This window comes from Lepidochelys olivacea, assembly GCF_965140295.1.
Source record: "Lepidochelys olivacea isolate rLepOli2 genome assembly, chromosome: 5".
Taxonomy (NCBI): domain Eukaryota; kingdom Metazoa; phylum Chordata; order Testudines; family Cheloniidae; genus Lepidochelys; species Lepidochelys olivacea.
In genome coordinates this window covers 102336652-102355069 of record NC_140415.1, presented here as the reverse complement: position 1 = coordinate 102355069, position 18418 = coordinate 102336652, and the positions used below count along the sequence as shown (strand labels likewise).

General features: G+C 43.3%; 2 long non-coding RNA genes across 3 annotated transcripts in view; one reads left to right on the top strand and one right to left on the bottom strand.

Annotated features, from left to right (window-relative positions):
- The window catches only part of LOC311521283, a 72341-nt gene extending 71064 nt beyond the window's left edge, over nt 1-1277 (bottom strand). Inside the window, exon 1 of the long non-coding RNA XR_014711844.1 lies at nt 1152-1277. This is a non-coding gene — a long non-coding RNA (uncharacterized lncRNA). The remainder of the gene's footprint in view (nt 1-1151) is intronic.
- A 2200-nt stretch (nt 1278-3477) lies between these two features.
- Nucleotides 3478-18418, top strand: part of LOC311521284 — a 29797-nt gene continuing 14856 nt past the window's right edge. The window contains exons 1-3 of one of the 2 annotated variants that reach the window (XR_014711846.1): nt 10076-10172; nt 11153-11251; nt 11570-11751. This is a non-coding gene — a long non-coding RNA (uncharacterized lncRNA). Of the gene's footprint in view, nt 3535-10075; nt 10173-11152; nt 11252-11569; nt 11752-18418 lie in introns of those variants that run through there. The other variant, XR_014711845.1, reaches the window with a different exon arrangement.

Genomic DNA, 18418 nt, shown 5'->3' with positions numbered 1-18418 from the left:
AAGTTCTGGGCCTCTCCCAGTTTCCCCAGCCAGCTCCAAACTGACACTACCTCCGGCCCCTCCTCTGACCTTTGTGTCTTTTCTGGACAAGGCGGCCACCTGATCTCTTTGTTCTCCAACACTTTCAGTTGGCACTTTGCAGGGGAGGGGCCCAGGCCATCAGTTGCCAGGAGACAGTGTGTCGGCCATTCTCTCTGTAGACAGCATCACACTGGCTCTCTAGGGCTCTACAACTATCAGAAACCCTCATCCACGAAGATCCTTACGTGCATAGAGGAAACTGAGGCACCCACACAGTATTCAGAGAAAACATTAAGAACATTCCCACTTCATAACACCTGTATACAACCAATTATATACTTTAAAGGGTGTAAAATAATCAAGTATTGTGCTAAACATGATCATACCCTAAACTGACTGCCAAATTTAAGTTGCGTGTTTTTCCCCTCAGGTGAGGGCTCTGGGGTGGGGCTGGGGATGAGGGGTTCACACTCAGGAGGGGGCTCAGGACTGGGACTCAGGGTTGGGGTGCTGGGGGCACAGGCTCTGGGGTGGGGCAAGGCTGGGGGCGAAGAGTTTGGGGTGGAGACAGTCTGTCCCAGGGTTAGGGTCAGAGATGACTCTTCCCCCTCCCCTCCCTGCTGGCAGCAGCGTGCTCCGGGTGAGACCCCTCCTCTTTCCCCCCCCGCCGCACACTCACTCTGCACATGCTCCTAGGGCCCCACTCAGGTCCAGGAAGCCCCCTCGCCTCCCCTATGGTGGGTACTGGTGGGGGGGGGGTGGACTGCCATCATGTGTGGCCTCCCATGCTGCTGCCCCTGAACATTAGCTTCACTGAGGGTGGGGGTGGGGGATGGGGCTGCCCCTCGCCCAGTGTGGGGCAGGAGTGGTGGCTGCGGGGCGGGGGGAGGGCAGGGTGTCACAAAATTTACCCAAGCCCCAGCGGCTCAGGAATTCCCCCCCCCCCGGGGTGGGTGGTGGAGGGGGGGGGGACTGCCATCACACGTGGCTTCCTTCCTCCGCTGCTTCAGCCTGCTGCCCTTCATGGTAGCCTCACTGGGGGTGGGGCTGCCCCTTGCCCAGTGTGGGGCAGGAGTGGTGGCGGGGGGGGACGGGGACGGGACGGGCAGATCACAGAATCAAATACTCACCGAAGCCCAGCAGCTGCGCAGGTGAGTGAGGTCCCCTCAGAGTCTCCTCCTGGTGGGGGGAGGGCAGAGGGCTGCCAAGCACGTGGGTGCCCCCGCCCCCGGTGCCGCAGTCAGCCGCCTGCCTCGAACTGCGGCCGGCGTCTCTTGTTACCATAGGCAACAGCAGCCGGCAGCTGCGCGCGCAGGCAGGCAGGCAGGCAAGCTTGCCTTCCGCGGCAGGGGCGCTCCGGGGCGGCAGGTGGGGGCCGGGGCCCGCTCCACGCAGGGCCGGGGGAGAGACCCAGCTCCAAATACTGGTGGAGCAGGGCCCCCGATTCTGAATAATCCTGGTGCCAGGGCTCCACGAGCCCGCGTAACTCGCCGCCTATGCCACTGCCAGAACCCAGGCTGCAGCCCCCCGCGCGGTGCTGCAATCCAGCCCAGAGGCAGCGAGTAGGGATCACAGCAGCTGGCTCCAAGCACTTGCACGATGCATTGGAAAGCCTCTGCTAACAGGACCCCACTGGAGCCCTAGGTGTAGTTTAAAGCTTCTTCCCTTGCAATGGAATCCTTGAGAGACAGCAGAGAGTCTAGGGATGCAAACTGAATGCACCTAAGCGTGTGTGGGAGGCGATAGGGAGGAGGATCAAGAGTTGGATATGGTAAACTGGATCCGATGAAGTGAGCTGTAGCTCAGGAAAGCTTATGCTCAAATAAATTGGTTAGTCTCTAAGGTGCCACAAGTACTCCTTTTCTTTTTGCAATGTTAATAGAACATGCTAGATTAGCACAGAGGAAAAGCTGAAATGTTTATTTTCAAAGCATAAGACGCGGATCCTGTGTTAGCCAATGACTGTATTTACAGCTACAGTAACTTAAATAGAATCCGTTTTCTGACAGATGCTAGTGCAGCTGGGGGAGATAGCCCTATTGTCTCATGCATGCCATGCTCTATCAGTTTAACCAGCTCAGTAAAATCCTAGTATCAGCCAGTAAAAATAGATAGTTTCATAGATGTGGTATCATCAGAAGGTTATGCATGAAATGGTGTTTTAATCAACAGGAGTGTGATATGCAAATGGATGTATATTATATTCTGATTGTTAAGAGTAGCTACTATTTCTCACCATCCACTAATGGCAATTCCATAAATTAGTTAGTACTGAACTAGCTATTCCTCCATCCACTGTTCTGTGAGATGGTAGCATATGATGCTCTGGGTGTGCATTGAACTCTGTGAGCCTATTTCAGCTGGTTCCAGTGGAGTTATATGTCAGCAAAGAATCTGGTCTAATATTTATCTCCACTTCTCAAAATGCATATTTAGAAGACGTGGAGGGGGGAAGGTATGGCTTAATGAAAATAGAATGAAATTATTTTGGTGCTCCTTTTCATTTTGTTTATGATGGTGAAAGTAAAGCATGTTAAATGGATTAAGAACTGACTCACTGACTGATCTCAAAAAGTATTGGGGAATCAATCATCATCAAACTGGAGTTTTTCTAATGGGTTCTACAGGAATTGGTTCTATGCCTGACACTATTCAACATTTCCCATCAATGATCTGGGAGCAAATATAAAAAAACACTACTGATAAATTCAGCAGATAACACAAAGTTTGGTGGCGTGGTAAAGAATGAGCAGCATCGGTCACTGATACAGAGTGATCTGGATCACCTGATAAACCAGGCCCATTCAAACAAAATGCATTTCAATACAGATGAATGCAAGATCATCTAGGAACAAAGAATGCAGACCATACCTACAGAATGCAGGAAAGTATCCTGCAAAGTAGTGACTCTGAAAAGCATTTAGAGGTTATAATGGACAAACAACTAAACAAGAGCTCCCAGATGTGATCTGGTGGCAAAAAGGAGCTAATGCAATCTTTGGAAGTATAAACAGGGGAATAGCCACTAGGAGGGGAGAGATGATATTACCTATATAGCATTGGTGAGATCAATACTGAAATACTGCACATAATTCTGGTGGCACATAGTTTTGGGGAAAAAAATATGAAAAATGGAAAGTGTGCGCAAAGAAGAGCCACAAAAATTATTCCAGGGGCAGGGCAGGGGGAGCCTGACAGTGAAAGACTCTGTTTAGCTTATCAAATTTAAAAAAAAAAAAAAAAAAAGAGGTGATCTGATTTACTGTGTTGTCATAAATATAAAGGGAAGGGTAAACCCCTTTGAAATCCCTCCTGGCCAGGGGAAAGCTCCTCTCACCTGTAAAGGGTTAAGAAGCTAAAGGTAACCTCGCTGGCACCTGACCAAAATGACCAATGAGGAGACAAGATACTTTCAAAAGCTGGGAGGAGGGAGAGAAACAAAGGGTCTGTGTGTCTGTCTGTATGCTGGGTCTTGGCCGGGGATAGACCAGGAATGGAGTCTTAGAACTTTTAGTAAGTAATCTAGCTAGGTACGTGTTAGATTATGATTTCTTTAAATGGCTGAGAAAAGAACTGTGCTGAATAGAATAACTATTTCTGTCTGTGTATCTTTTTTGTAACTTAAGGTTTTGCCTAGAGGGGTTCTCTATGTTTTTGAATCTAATTACCCTGTAAGATATCTACCATCCTGATTTTACAGGGGGGATTTCTTTATTTCTATTTACTTCTATTTTTATTAAAAGTCTTCTTGTAAGAAAACTGAATGCTTTTTCATTGTTCTCAGATCCAAGGGTTTGGGTCTGTGGTCACCTATGCAAATTGGTGAGGCTTTTTATCCAACATTTCCCAGGAAAGGGGGGGTGCAAGTGTTGGGAGGATTGTTCATTGTTCTTAAGATCCAAGGGTCTGGGTCTGTAGTCACCTAGGCAAATTGGTGAGGCTTTTTACCAAACCTTGTCCAGGAAGTGGGGTGCAAGGTTTTGGGAAGTATTTTGGGGGGAAAGACGTGTCCAAACAGCTCTTCCCCAGTAACCAGTATTAGTTTGGTGGTGGTAGCGGCCAGTCCAAGGACAACGGGTGGAATATTTTGTACCTTGGGGAAGTTTTGACCTAAGCTGGTAAAGATAAGCTTAGGAGGTTTTTCATGCAGGTCCCCACATCTGTACCCTAGAGTTCAGAGTGGGGGATGTTTAGCTTATCAAATTTAAAAAAAAAAAAAAAAGGTGATCTGATTTACTGTGTATAAGTACTTTCACAAAGAGAAAATGCTATGTACTAAAGAGCTCCTTAATCTAGCAGAGAAAGGCATAACAAGAACCCATGGCTACAAGTTAAGGCCAGTAAGTTCAAACTGGAAACAAGGCACACATTTGTAACAGTGAGTGTGACTGACCATTGGAACAGACTACCAAGAGAAGTGGTCTTCAGATCAAGACTGGATGCCTTTCTGGAAGACATATTTAGTCAAACACAAATTATTGGGCTCAATACAAGGATAACTGCATGAAATTCTATGGCCTGTGATTTACAGGAGATCAGACTAAATGATCTAATGGTCCCTTCTGGGTTGAAAGAAAAAAACCCCACACAAATATGAAAGCCCTTGGATAGCTACCAAAAAGCCATTTCTCGCACAAGGCCCACAAGCACCAATCCACATTGGCCAAATGCCTTCTGTGTCCTAACATCAGAGAAGAGAAAAAGACAAACAAAAATGTCAAAGCTGAACCTCTTCCTCTAGGTCCCTGCCATGAATCTTGATTTATCTGGGTCTATCCTGAAGACTGTAAGCTGTGGAAGGCAGGAACTGTTTTTTATTTGTGACCTGTAAAGACCATTCATGGTACTTAAATAAATATAGTATACGAGTATGTGATGTTAGCATTGCCATCACTGGACCAGGGACTCTAAGAGAAGGATATGAGCTCCCCTGCCTGACTCATTTACCTGGATATGTCGTAGAGATAAATGCACTTGCCAGCATTTGAATTAACTTGATTTATAAATTGGACCCAAACCACCTATAAACATAAAATGCATCAAGTTAATGTGTTTTCAGCATGACCGGTGACCTTCAGCTTGCAAACAGAGGTGTGATGAAAACAGTTACTGAGGAGTAGGGATCTCCGTATGCCTGAGGAGCATGTATATGTTGGCCTTACCACTGTGATGATTACAAAGAAAGGCTTTAGAAAAGCATGGTGAGGCCAAATTTTCAAAAGAGGCCACTAATTTTGGAATCCTCAGTTTCTGGGTCCCCAACTTTAGACACCTGCAGCCTGATTTTCTTAGGTACTGGGCACCTGCAGCTCCCACAGACTTTGGCTGGTGTTGGTAGCATCCAGCATCTCTCAGACCTGGTCTACACTAGTGGGGCGGATTGATCGATCGAGAATAGCATAGCTGAAGTCAACATATCTTAGATCGAATTAGAATCACTTACTTTGCATCCTCGTGACGTAGAATCGATGGCTGCCGCTCCCCTGTCGACTCCGCTTCCGCCTCTCGCCCTGGTGGAGTTCTGGAGTCGACAGCAGAGTGATCGGGGATCGATTTATTACGTCTACACTAGATACGATAAATCGATCCCCGATAGATTGATCACTACCTGCCGATCCGGCGGGTAATGTAGACGGGGCCTCCGAATCAGGCATTAAGGGCCAGGTTGTCAAAGGAATTGAGGCGCCTAAGCATTCCTCATTGATTTCAAAGGTGCTAGGTGTGTAACCTGCCTAAGCACTTCTAAAATCCCATTCAAGACATCTGCTCCTCCACAAATGCTAATGGAAATGTACCACCAGAATAAGTAACAAACACAAAGCATGGCAGAATTTCTGTACTTTCATCTACCATGTAGATGCTATGTAGCTGTCAAAGTCGGTGTATAAATTGCACAATTAGGCTTCAAAACACTCATGTGAAATAAACACTTCTTGAATCTATTACATACAGGAGAAGTCGAATTTGGTCTAACTTTCTTGGGTCAATGTTTTGAGCGATTCTTTTCCAGCTTCTCTCTTTCCTCAGTACATGCATACATACAAAGCATGCCCATGCTTGTAATGTAGCTGACCCAGTGATACTTTACATGGTTTTAGAGTGGTAGCCATGTTAGTCTGTATCAGCAAAAACAACGAGGAGTCCTCTTGGCACCTTAGAGACTAACAAATTTATTTGGGCATAAATAAATTTGTTAGTCTCTAAGTGCCACGAGGACTCCTCATTGTTTTTACATGGCTTGATACTCAACTAGAGGGGCTTTCTTGGAGCTCCAGAAATGGCTGAAACAGCCATGTACAGGAATTAACCAGAATCAGGAACCAGAGTAAGCATGGAATCTGGTAAAGTTCTATAGGAACCCTGAGGAGAGGGCCTGACAGATCTCATTCACACCAATGCAATTTCAATTTAATGATTCAATTCCAGATTTACATAGAAGTAACAAATCTGACCTTAGGAGTTCAACTCCCACAAGCATCTCTGTGCTTTCCTGCATCATTCCCCATGCCTGGGACGTCCTCCCTAATCCAATAATGTCATTCAATCTCCCATTCCCTTCAACAGTGACTTACATGCTTATACCAGCCTAACAACATTTTAGTAATAATAATTTAAAAAAATATATGAACCTTGCAAAAACAACTGCAGAATGTTTAGTGTAAGCCTGCTTTGGGATAGGGGAGGGTTATCTTTATCATGCCACATCCAGCCTAGACTGTAAGCTCACCTTTACATCTGATCTGATTAGTTGGGAGCTACATGCATTGTTGGGTTTGGGCTGACAGTGAACTTGCAGACATAGGGGACCTCTTCTTTCAACCTTCCATTGGGGTTGGACTCTGGGACAGATGGCATAAAACGGGTAATTTTGCCCTCATTTAAAAAAAAAATCAACAGAATTGGAGAGAATGCTTAGAAGGACCAGAGGATATGGAAATAGTCTAGAGACAGCAGAGACATTGGGTCAAATTCATCCAATGCAAACACAAATGAACAAGTGTAATGCCTGTTGAAATCCTGGATTCAACATTAGTCATGTTGGAAACAATAATATAAGTAACACATCAGTTGTAAGGGAGTCAGGAAATTGGTGTATCTCAAAAAATAATGTAACCTGATCAATTTGGCATTCAGTAGGGGCTAAACTCCTGTTCCACTGATTTCTATGGGACCAGAATTTGGTTTGACTTGGACCAGAAATCCCTGCCTTTCTTGGAGGTTATCTTCCCTCTATCCTACATGCCTTCCTCAGGACAGGAAGGCTACCATGGCCTTATGGAATAGACTGACAAAATGCAATAGGGATGAAGACTAAGAACATATGGAGTTTAATAGATTACTGAGCCATCCTACAAAATTCAAATGGAGATATAATTCTACATTAAATTCTATAGAATGTTTAAAAGAAACTTGGGTGAATCTAACCAGCCAATTGGAAGATAGCACTTCTAACCCATGCTATTTTAATCTTAAAATCCTAAAAAGGACTTTTCAGACACTGCCAAACTCCCCTAGGTAGCAGAGATAAAACATTGTGAAGATTGTGGAACAACTGAAAATGTCAAAAAATAGAAATCTAGCAGTGTAAGACTGTTTGAATTTGCCACAGTGGAGGGATTATTCCATCTCGCAGGACTGACTCAGAGGCAGTGCTCTGCAATGTGGAAAAGTCTGGTGATAGCATTCACCAGCTCCTTGGAGAGCTGAGTATGAAGCCTGATTGGTCACCAAATGCTACGCTGGCCAAAGATGCCACATGAGATGACTTGATCCCTAAGACCTCTTAGAAAAACCACACGGATACATCAGAGTTGGAGTTAGGGCTGGTTAGAATTGAGTCTAAGGAGCAGGGAGGGAAAATAATTGCTTATAACTGAACTAAATAACTGAATGCTCATTAGTAAGAAAACCAAGCCCCTACCTATAAAACTGAATTGGAAAACCAAGCTTGCAGTAAAAATATAGTGCTACTGTGGGCCCCAGATGAGCTGGAGGGCAAATACTTAACTGCTTTTCTTAATCAGCTAATACCTAAGGCTCTCTAGATAAACACCTAAGGCCAGCTTTACATGGAAAGAACCTACAGACCTCTAAGGAAGACTTTAGCAGGCACTAAGGGATGGACAAAACAAGCCACAGTGACTTGATGCAACCAGGAAAACCAAAGAAAAAGAATGGATCTATTTCTTTCCAATAAAGACCAATTCGAGAAAAAGGAGGGCTCCCTTCCCAGTGTCAGCAAACTATTCCAGGAGCTGAACGGCAAGGCCATTTTATTATACCTGATTAACCCTAAAAATAACTTAACACTAAATGAGGCTCGGTGGGAATGCACGAGTCTGCCTGCATGGATTCACTGGCACAGCTGTGACCTTAGACAATTGTGTTCTCTTCAGGACAGGAACTGTGTCTTCATATGTGGTTGCACAGCACATAGTGCAACCCAGCCCCAATTCTGATTGGGGCCTGTGGGCACAACACCAACAAAGCTACACATTATGTGATGTGAAATAAGCAGAGGCATCCAGTAGCAGCCTAGCCATATTAATCCCAAACGTATCAGCCACGCCCAGAGAAAGCAGCTAGCAGTAGTCTGAGACTAGGCTATGGTTGATACAGGCAGAATGCCTCCCAAATGACACAGGTTCCAAAATTTGGCCTGTAGCCAAAGACTGGATTTTGGGACTCAGGCAGCTCCCTACTGCCCACCTTTTTCCTGTCTGTATTTCCATAGAAACAGAAACTAAATCGGTGAAAATAAAGTAAGGGCTTCTCAAAGCTGATGTATTAAAAACAGTGCTCGCTTACCTAATTTTGCAGAAAGGAAATAGCTGAATACAAAGCTCTCTGCTATCAGATTCATCTACCTGTGTAGCTGTGAAAATGCTAGCTTCTAAAATGCAGTCTGTAGTTAAGTCTCTTTGGCATTCATTAAAGAGTTCATTAGAAAAAGGCAGCTATCATTAAGCTGTTAGAAAGTGTCAGACCTCAACGCATGATCAGCCAATGAGAGTTCGTTATCACAAATTCTGATAATGCATAATTACTTCCTGCTTGTTTCACTGGTGTAATGTGTTGACACATGATAGCCTGTGGGGAGTTTGCTTTCTCTTGAAACTCAAATACCCTCCCGCCTGTGCAGTTCAATTAAACTTATTAAACTCAGTTTTGTCTTCCCTTACTTCTGGACTCTTAATTATAATTACTCCAACAAGAGCAAACCACCACTGAGGATGTGAGTGCCCAAGGGAGAGAGCTATGAAAGTCTTAATGTCAAAAAGTATTTTAATTTTAAAAAGTCCCAAGTTAAAAAAGGGAAGGAGACCCCAAATGCAGGATGCACAGAGTGTATTCCTCCTTTCTCTTCTTATTTCAGAAAGTAGAGACCTGGGCACTTCCTTATCTTGCCTCAGTTTTCCTTGAACCCAGAAGAAGTCAGCACTGTTCACTGGGGATCTCCATTTTAAGTCATGAATGAGAAAGCAAAGGCTTGGGAGTGTTGATATTTATATCCTCATTCTGCACCAGCTAGTGACAATAATGAAGCACTGGAACTTCTCATTGAGGCGTGGAAACGGCCCACTATTGCTTTGTTTTTTGTTTGTGTCAACTCTGCTTTGTTGTTCTGGTTTACAGGGGAGGTTGTTGGTGGTAGTTCCTTCCCCTCCCCCCCACACAGCAAGCAGGAGTCTCAGGGAGCAGCTCCAAGGTAGAGGGCAGAAGCAGCACATGGCAGTGGGGGAAATTAAGGGAGCAGGGAGCTGACAGTGGGGCTGCTGGTCCACCCTGGTTCCAACCACCCACCAGCTAGTTGCAAAAGGCTGCTTGTCCTGGAAGCAGTGGCCAAAGCAGGCAGCTGCCAAATGACTTAGAAGGGAGCATTGCACAATTTTAAACTAGCATGTTAACTAATTGATCAGCAATGTAACAACAACGTTAACCGCGATGACTTTAAGTGAGGAGTTCCTGTACCTATCTTTTGTTACTGGAACTTTATAAATCAAATTAATAAGGTTTTTAAATAAAGTCTCCCTCTCTTTATACTTAGAACAGACTGCTGTCTTCCTTTCCTTCCTTGCTGATTTTAGACAGCCAACACCTCCAATGCCACACCTGCAATACCAAGATTCAGTAGTACCATATGTTCAGAGGTGAGGAAAATGAAAACACACATACTGAGGTTTATTATGAGTTTAATGATTTAAAAGGAGAAAAAGAGTTCCAACCTCTAAATGTTATACTGGATATCAGTAGAGTGGGAATCCGTTTCAGCTAATCAAATGCCTTCTTACACAATACCAATTATTTATTTAATCTCTTGTTGAGGTTATTGCTGTTTCCAGGTGCTGAGGTATACTGGGATTCAGATTACGCTATCATACTTTCACGCACTCAAACAGTAAGAAATCACTCAATTACCACTGCAAGGGTGTGCGCACGCGCACAGAACTCAGTAATGGGATAAAGAAAATGGCACAGTATGGAGCTTCCAGAGAAGGGCTTTAGTTAGGATGTTTTGTTATACATTGTAGGGGAGATTTGCAAATGGCAATTATTATTTGTATTAGTATAGCACCTACAAGCCCTAATAAGGATCAAGATTCCATTGTGCTAGGTGCTGTACAAATGCAAAACAAAAAGAGAGTCCCTGCCCCAGAGAGTCAATGGCAGCTAACTGCAGGTCAAATGTGTTTCTAGTGTTTATTATTTATATTATGGTAACACCCAATCGGGAGTGCCCCCCCAGTGCTAAGTGCCGTACAAACATGTCAGAAGAAACATTCCCTGGTCTGCAGAATGCACAACATAAAACAGTTAAAAAACAGATGAAGGGTGAGGGAAGTGGGTAAAACATACAAGTGAAATGCTCAGGGGGGTGACAGAAAACATCTTGGTTGTTTTCCAGTGCATATAAAGTAACTGAACTGTAAATATCTTTTCTTTGCTCACAGGCTGACACTTGTGGTTTATTCCACATTTTCTAGTGTTCATTCCCTTCATGTTTTTGCAGTTCTGCCATGATTCTACTATTTTCTCTTCACCGCTGATAGTGCCTAGTAAGCTGACTTCAGGGCTTTAATATTATTGCATTAAGAAACTGAACTGTCTACCCTATTGATCTCTGTATCAGATCATCCTGGGCTATGGAGCCGCAAAGAATTTCTGGCTGCTTGGGAAAACCTGACACACTGAACCAGCACCTTGTTACCTTACCAACTGGCTCATACAGGTGAGAGAGGAAAGCAGATCAATAAACAGCATTAACCAATATTTTGACATTTGTAAAAAATATACGGGAGCATGAGAAAGGAAATTAAAGGAGAGCAATGGGTGGGAGAAAAAAATGAAAGGGGAACCAAAAAAGGACTATATCTCCTTAAAAGAGATCCACGATGCAGCAGAATGATTCTATAATCTAGTAGACATGAGAAGGGGAATCTTAAAGTATCTTTAGGCAAACAAGTAAGCCAGCTTTCTATGTACGAAATGTAGTTTATATTTTCCTGTCAAAACTATAATAATTTCCTCATTTTGTTCCTTCCAAAAGTGTCTGGAGAGCAGTGCTTTTCCATGAATGCTTTTTGTAACCCTCTGAAAAATCCTGTTAATGCTTTCAAATGTTGAACAAACTTTGGACATGTGCAGAACTAGAGTTTTGGACCAGCCTATTTCAGAAACAGAAGCCAATTGCAAAATATGGATCCTGATATGAACTACCTCCAATGCTGGGTGAGTGTTCAGTAAGGTTTTGGGTTAATCAGAACTGTGTTTTGGAGTACAATTCTGGCATGGTTTGGCTGGCCAAACTGTTAGAATTGAGTTAGGACAAAAGTCTGAACCTTGTGTAAACACAGTTGGTTTAAAAGCTTTATATCTGGGGCTATAAACAAATGATAAATCCCAAAGAAAGAAAAGGTTTCAGAGTAACAGCCGTGTTAGTCTGTATTCGCAAAAAGAAAAGGAGTACTTGTGGCACCTTAGAGACTAACCAATTTATTTGAGCATGAGCTTTCTTGAGCTACAGCTCACTTCATTGGATGCATACCGTGGAAACTGCAGCAGACTTTATATACACACAGAGAATATGAAACAATACCTCCTCCCACCCCACTGTCCTGCTGGTAATAGCTTATCTAAAGTGATCATCAGGTTGGGCCATTTCCAGCACAAATCCAGGTTTTCTCACCCTCCACCCCCCCCCACAAATTCACTCTCCTGCTGGTGATAGCCCATCCAAAGTGACAACTCTTTACACAATGTAAAGAAAGAAAAAAAAAACATACCTGGCATAGCTGCTCAGATGTGATGTGATTCAAAGAACTAGTAGCTCCACTTCTACATCTTGATAGGTAGACAATTCTGCTGTGTTGTTTGTCTAAGACCACTGTGCAAACCTAACAAAGGGTCAAAAGTTTAACATAAAGATGTAAATCAAAGATTCAGCTATAGCAATGTCTAAAAGTTGCAGAAATCTCTTTAATGTTATAGTACATATGTTGGAGGACTATAGTTGGTGGGCTTCATGGAAGAAGTACATTTTCAGAAAGGATTTGAATGTATTCTGTGATGTTTCACCCCATAAGGCTTTATGGAAATATGCTTATGAATATATATATATGACATAAATAGAATATGTTTTATGCTACATATGCCATGTAACATATATCTGTAAAGGTTATGATCTACAGAATCTATTCATCCTATTTGTATGCATGTATCATTTTTGTATTCAAAGTTATGAATATTGGCTGTGTACTGGTTTGATTTTAAGTAGCCTTAGTAAGGCATTTGGGGAGCTTCTTTAGAAAGGAATTTGCAAGTTAAGTGCCCAATCAAGAAACACTTAACAGACAATGGATCTTGGAAGGCTCCAATCCACATAAGAAGCCTACTTGAGGACGTTCAAGGTAGCATGTGAACCATGGCTGCTACCTGTAAGTTCTGAGTCATTCATGGACATGTGACTTGCCCATGTGACTCCAAAACTCCATTTTGTAGCTGGGATTCTACACAGGGGGAGGAAGGGGTGTCTACCCACAAGAGAAAGTCGATTTAAACCCCTGGGAAACCCCTCTGTGACAGGTTGGATCACAGAAACCCCCTTGGGGCTGCCACCTGATGTGCATGACTACTTCTGCTCCTGCTTTCTCTGCCAGCTTGAGACTCCAGCACCCTGTCTTGCTGAGCCAGACACACCAGTCTGCTCCAACACAGACCGAGGGCCTGAATCACGTGCCCCAAAGCTGCAGACTTAGCTAAAAGTAACTTAAGAAGTTTTCCTGCCTTTAACATTCAGATACCCAATTCCCAATGGGGTCTGAACCCCAAATAAATCTGTTTTACCCTGTATAAAGGGTAAACTCATAAATTGTTCACCCTCTATAACACTGATAGAGAGATATGCACAGCTGTTTGCCCCCCACCCCAGGTATTAATACATATTCTGGGTTAATTAATAAGTAAAAAGTGATTTTATTAAATACAGAAAGTGGGATTTTAGTGGTTCCAAGTAGTAACAGACAGAACAAAGTGAATTACCAAGCAAACTAAAATAAAACACGCAAGTCTAAGTCTAGTACAGTAATAAAACTGAATACAGATAAAATCCTCACCCAGTAAGCTTCCTTTTACAGACTAGTTTCCTTTTAGTCTGGGTCCAGCAATCACTCACACCCCCTGTAGTTACTGTCTTTTGTTCCAGTTTCTTTCAGGTATCCTTGGGGGTGGAGAGGCTCTCTCTTTAGCCAGCTGAAGACAAAATGGAGGGATCTCCAAGGGGTTTAAGAGGTGGAGACCCCCTCCTCTCTCCTATGCAAAGTCCAGCTACAAAATGGTGTTTTGGAGTCGTCACCTGGGCAAGTCACATGTCCATGCATGACTGAGTTCCTTACCAGCCAAGCCACATTCCTGGGAAAACCCAGATGTGGATTGGCATCTCCAAGTTCATTGTTGGCTTAAGGGCTTCTTGATTGGGTACTTACTGAGAATAGTCTTTTCTCAGGAAGCTGACCAGCTGCTTCACTAATACTTACTTAGAATCAAACAAGCATACAGCCAATATTCATAACTTTGAATACAAAAATGATACATGCATACAAATAGGATGAATAGATTCAGTAGATCATAACCTTTACAGAGATATGTTACGTGGCATATGTAACATAAAATACATTCTAGTTATGTCCTATATACATTCATATGTATATTTCTATAAAGCCTTATGGGGGGCACCGACACACCCTCCATTTTGTTTTCAGCTGGCTCAAGAGATAGCCTCTCCTCCCCCAAAGAATAACTGAAAGAAACTGGAACAAAGGACAGTAACTATGGGGGTGTGAGTGATTGCTGTACCCAGACTAAAAGGAGTCTAGTCTGTAAAAAGCAGCTTACTGGAACACCTCTGAGGGTGAGGTTTTATCTGTATTCAGTTTTCTTACTATATTAGGCATAGATTTACGTGTTCTATTTTATTTTGCTTGGTAATTCACTTTGTTGTGTTAGTACTTGGAACTACTTAAATCCTACTTTTTGTATTTAATAAAATCACTTTTTATTTATTAATTAACCCAGCGTATGTAGTAATACCTGGGGGGTGGGGAGGGGCAAACAGCTGTGCATGTCTCTCTATCAGTGTTATAGAGAATGAACAATTTATGAGTTTACCCTGTATAAGCTTTATACAGGGTAAAATGGATTTACTTGGGGTTTGGAGCCCACTGGGAGCTGGGCATCTGAGTGTTAGAGAGAGGAACACTTCCTAAACTGATTTCAGTTAAGCCTGCAGCTGTTAGGAGATGTGGTTCAGACCTGGGTCTGGGTTTGCAGCCAGCTAGCATGTCTGGCTCAAACCAGGCAGGGCACTGAAGTCCCAAGCTGCCAGGGAAAACAAACCTGGAAAGTAGTCTCAACACATCAGTTGGCAGTTCCCAAGGGGTTTTCTGTGATCCAACCCGTCACAGTATTCCATCTTTCTTCTTTTCCAACATTAGCTTAAGCAGCCCTCCATTGATCTATCTCAAGCCTGCCATTAGATCTAATTCTTATTGCTGCCAGTACTGCAGAAGTCTTTCCAGTTGTGTTGTTGAAGTCCAGACTCTGCCATGCAACATTACTAGTGATGTCAGTGTGGAAGCAGCCATTAGGCTGAGAACTGGAGGAAACCATTGTTCAGTAAATACTAAAACAGGAGACTAGGTAGCTCAGAGGATTGGCAATAAGCTATGAAATCCATGACCTATAGGTTGCCAGTTCAAATTTAGCTCAAGTTAGAAGGGATAAAAGTTGAGCTCAGGCAATACAGACAAGAGTTGGTCCCACCAGATATCTGTTTTATCAGCTACATGACCTAACTTGCAGCATAATTGCAGCTTCTAGCGAACAAGTATCCTGATCACTGATTGAGACAGCCTTAGCAGTCTAAAAAGACCAGAGGCTGAAGGGGCACAAAGGATGTTCTACTCTTTTATCCTATGGGTGTGGTTTCTCCTGGTCAGATTTCAGACTCTTTCGTAAAGTGACATGGAGAAGCTGGTTTCTTGACTACCTGGGCTGTATTTGCCAGTGTATAAACAAGATTTCAAGTCAGTCTGGCATCTTACACAAGCAAATACATTGTCTGCATTTTTTTTCTTTTCAGTAATCTATGCACACACTACTAACACCTGAATAAACATGTCCCTAGATTTTATTTTGCATTAATTTTGTCCGCCAGTCTCTCAGCTTGGAGTCCCACAGGCTTTGGAATTCATGCTGGGCTATCCAACAGCATGTGCTACCTGATCTGCCTGTTCCATGGGATGTTGGATTTACTCCTCCCCATCCCCACCCCAGTTATGATAAATATAGCTCAGGGGTCGGCAAACTTTCAAAGGTGGTGTGCCGAGACTCCATTTATTCACTCTAATTTAAGGTTTTGTGCGCCGTAATACATTTTAATGTTTTTAGAAGGTATCTTTCTACAAGTCTATAATATATAACTAAACTTTTGTTGTATGTAAGGTAAATAAGGTATTTAAAATGTTTAAGGAGCTTCATTTAAAATTAAATTAAAATGCAGATCTTATCAGTTTAGTGTGATCCTTGCCCTTGATTTTCCTTGCTGAATTTCCAATGTCTGGCACGTATTTATATAATTTAAGCTGCACACAGGCTTCTGAGTGATCAGTTGTTAACTGGCTGCAAGAGGGACAGAGGACAGATTTCATGTGTGAAAATACCTGTTCACACAGGTATATGGATCCAAATGCTGAAAGCATTGCAAACACAATTTTCTTCAAACAATTAAATTTCACTGGCAGGGACGTCCAGCAGGTCAGAATAGAGGCCCCGTGATCTCTCTCGGTAGCTTCAAGTGCACTCCGCAGATCTCCAAACTTTGATGCCTACAATTCTGAGCTTTTTAACTGAATGAGCTGCATTTCGAAATCTTCAACACCCATCCACTGAAATACAGACAAATCCAAGTCGCTTTCGTTGAACTTTTCAGGTTTAATTAGAAAAGAAAGCATTGGGCCAAATCGCTGGAAATTTTGAAATCTGTCAGAAAATTCTGATTCCAGTTCTTGGATGTACATTCTAATCTCAACGTCAAATGCAGTGCACTGTTCCATGTGGCAGAACCCCGGCTGGCAGGGCCTGGCAGCCGGTACCCCTGGCTGGCAGCGGAGCCCCCAGGACCAGTGGCCAGGACCCGGGGCCGTCAGCGGGCTGAGCGAGGCTGGCGGACAGAACCTCAGCTGGCAGGGGGCCAGTGGCTGGTACCTCAGGCCAGCAGCGGAGCCCCTGGGACCGGTGGCCAGGACCCGGACAGTGTGAGTGCCACTGAAAATAAGCTCACGTACTGCCTTCGGCATGCATGCCATAGGTTGCCTACACCTGCTTTAGAGTTTCACAGAGCTCTTCCTCAGGTCTGGAGAAGGCAACCAGTATACCTAATCTAAGAACATAGTGGGAGAGTTTTTCAAGCATAAGGGGTTCACACATACCATACGGGACCACTTAAAATAAGTGGGCACTAAGTGTTAGCAGGCAGTAGGTTACAAATTGTTGTAATGAGCCATAAAGATCAGTGTCTTTGTTAAGTCCATGGTTTTTAGCGTCCAGGTGATTTTAAGTGTGTAAGGTGTGTATCTTGGACATTCTTTATGGAGCATATTCTGTGGTAGCTGAATGCCTGGCTATAGATAACAGATTTTTTGGTATGTCTGGGGTGATTGCTGGATCTGTGAAGTTAAGTGTTGTGATCTATGGCTATTTTTGTAAGTAGTCATTTGTAAGGTTCCATTATTGAAGCTAATCATGGTGTCCAGGAAGTTGATTCTGGAATGTTCTAGAAAGAGTTTCATGGAGGGGTGGGGGTTGTTGAAGTTGCGATGGGAATCTAAGAGGAAGTTTAAATAATCTGTCCAGAAGATGAAAATATCATCAAATGTACGTCAGGTATATTGTTGGCTTTGTGGTACATTTTTCCAGAGATTCTTCCTCAAGGTGGCCCAGAAAGATGCTGACATATTGGGGAGCCATCCTAGTCATAATGTGTGTTTGTTTTCTTATCTCCATCTGTTGGTTGGAGGATATAACACCTACTGTCTGAACTGTCACATTTAGATGTGAGAGAAAATGCTACATAGCAGATAATTTGGGAGGGCCAAGTACAACAGTAGATACAATAAAGCAGCAACAGAGAGGGTATACTGAAAGGCACCTGACACTGTATGAATGGTGTCCTTGAATATCCAATGCATATTAAGGCACCAGCTGTCCAGGTCTGGAACAAGTTATCATAGAAATCTATTCCTTCAAGCTGTGGTTTTCCAAACAGATCCTTTGATTCCTTTGAGGGCTGCAGGATTCCTACATGTGCTCCTTGTGGGTCATTCTTCTCCAGCACGCATAGTATCAGGCTGTGTGACAAAATAATTTGCGATCTTCAAGCTGAGCAGAATTCTGTTCACATCATCTCAGGTATGTGGACCCATAGATCAAATAGTTAATTGATAAAATAATAATAATGCAATAACTAATTAATACTCCCAACAAACCTATGAGGTTGGCATTCTGAGCCCCTTTAACAGAGAACGTGAGGCACAAGATAAATTATCTTACCCATCAACAGTGTCAGAGCCAGGCTAAGAATTCTGCCGCACCTTGTTCCTCGTCCAAAACTCAGCCGGCTGGAATATGTCTGTGTGTGCGCCACAGTATAATGGACATTATGTTCTGGTCCGACTCCTACCTAGCTCCAAAAAGCAGTATCACTGGAATATGTAAAGAGATTATTCAAAATATGTTCTCATAACAAAGTGCTTTAGGCTAGGTCAGCTATGGAAAAATTTATCAAAGCAGGGAAATTATTAACTGGCAATTGAATGTATCGTGGTCTTCTCTCACCCTGCAA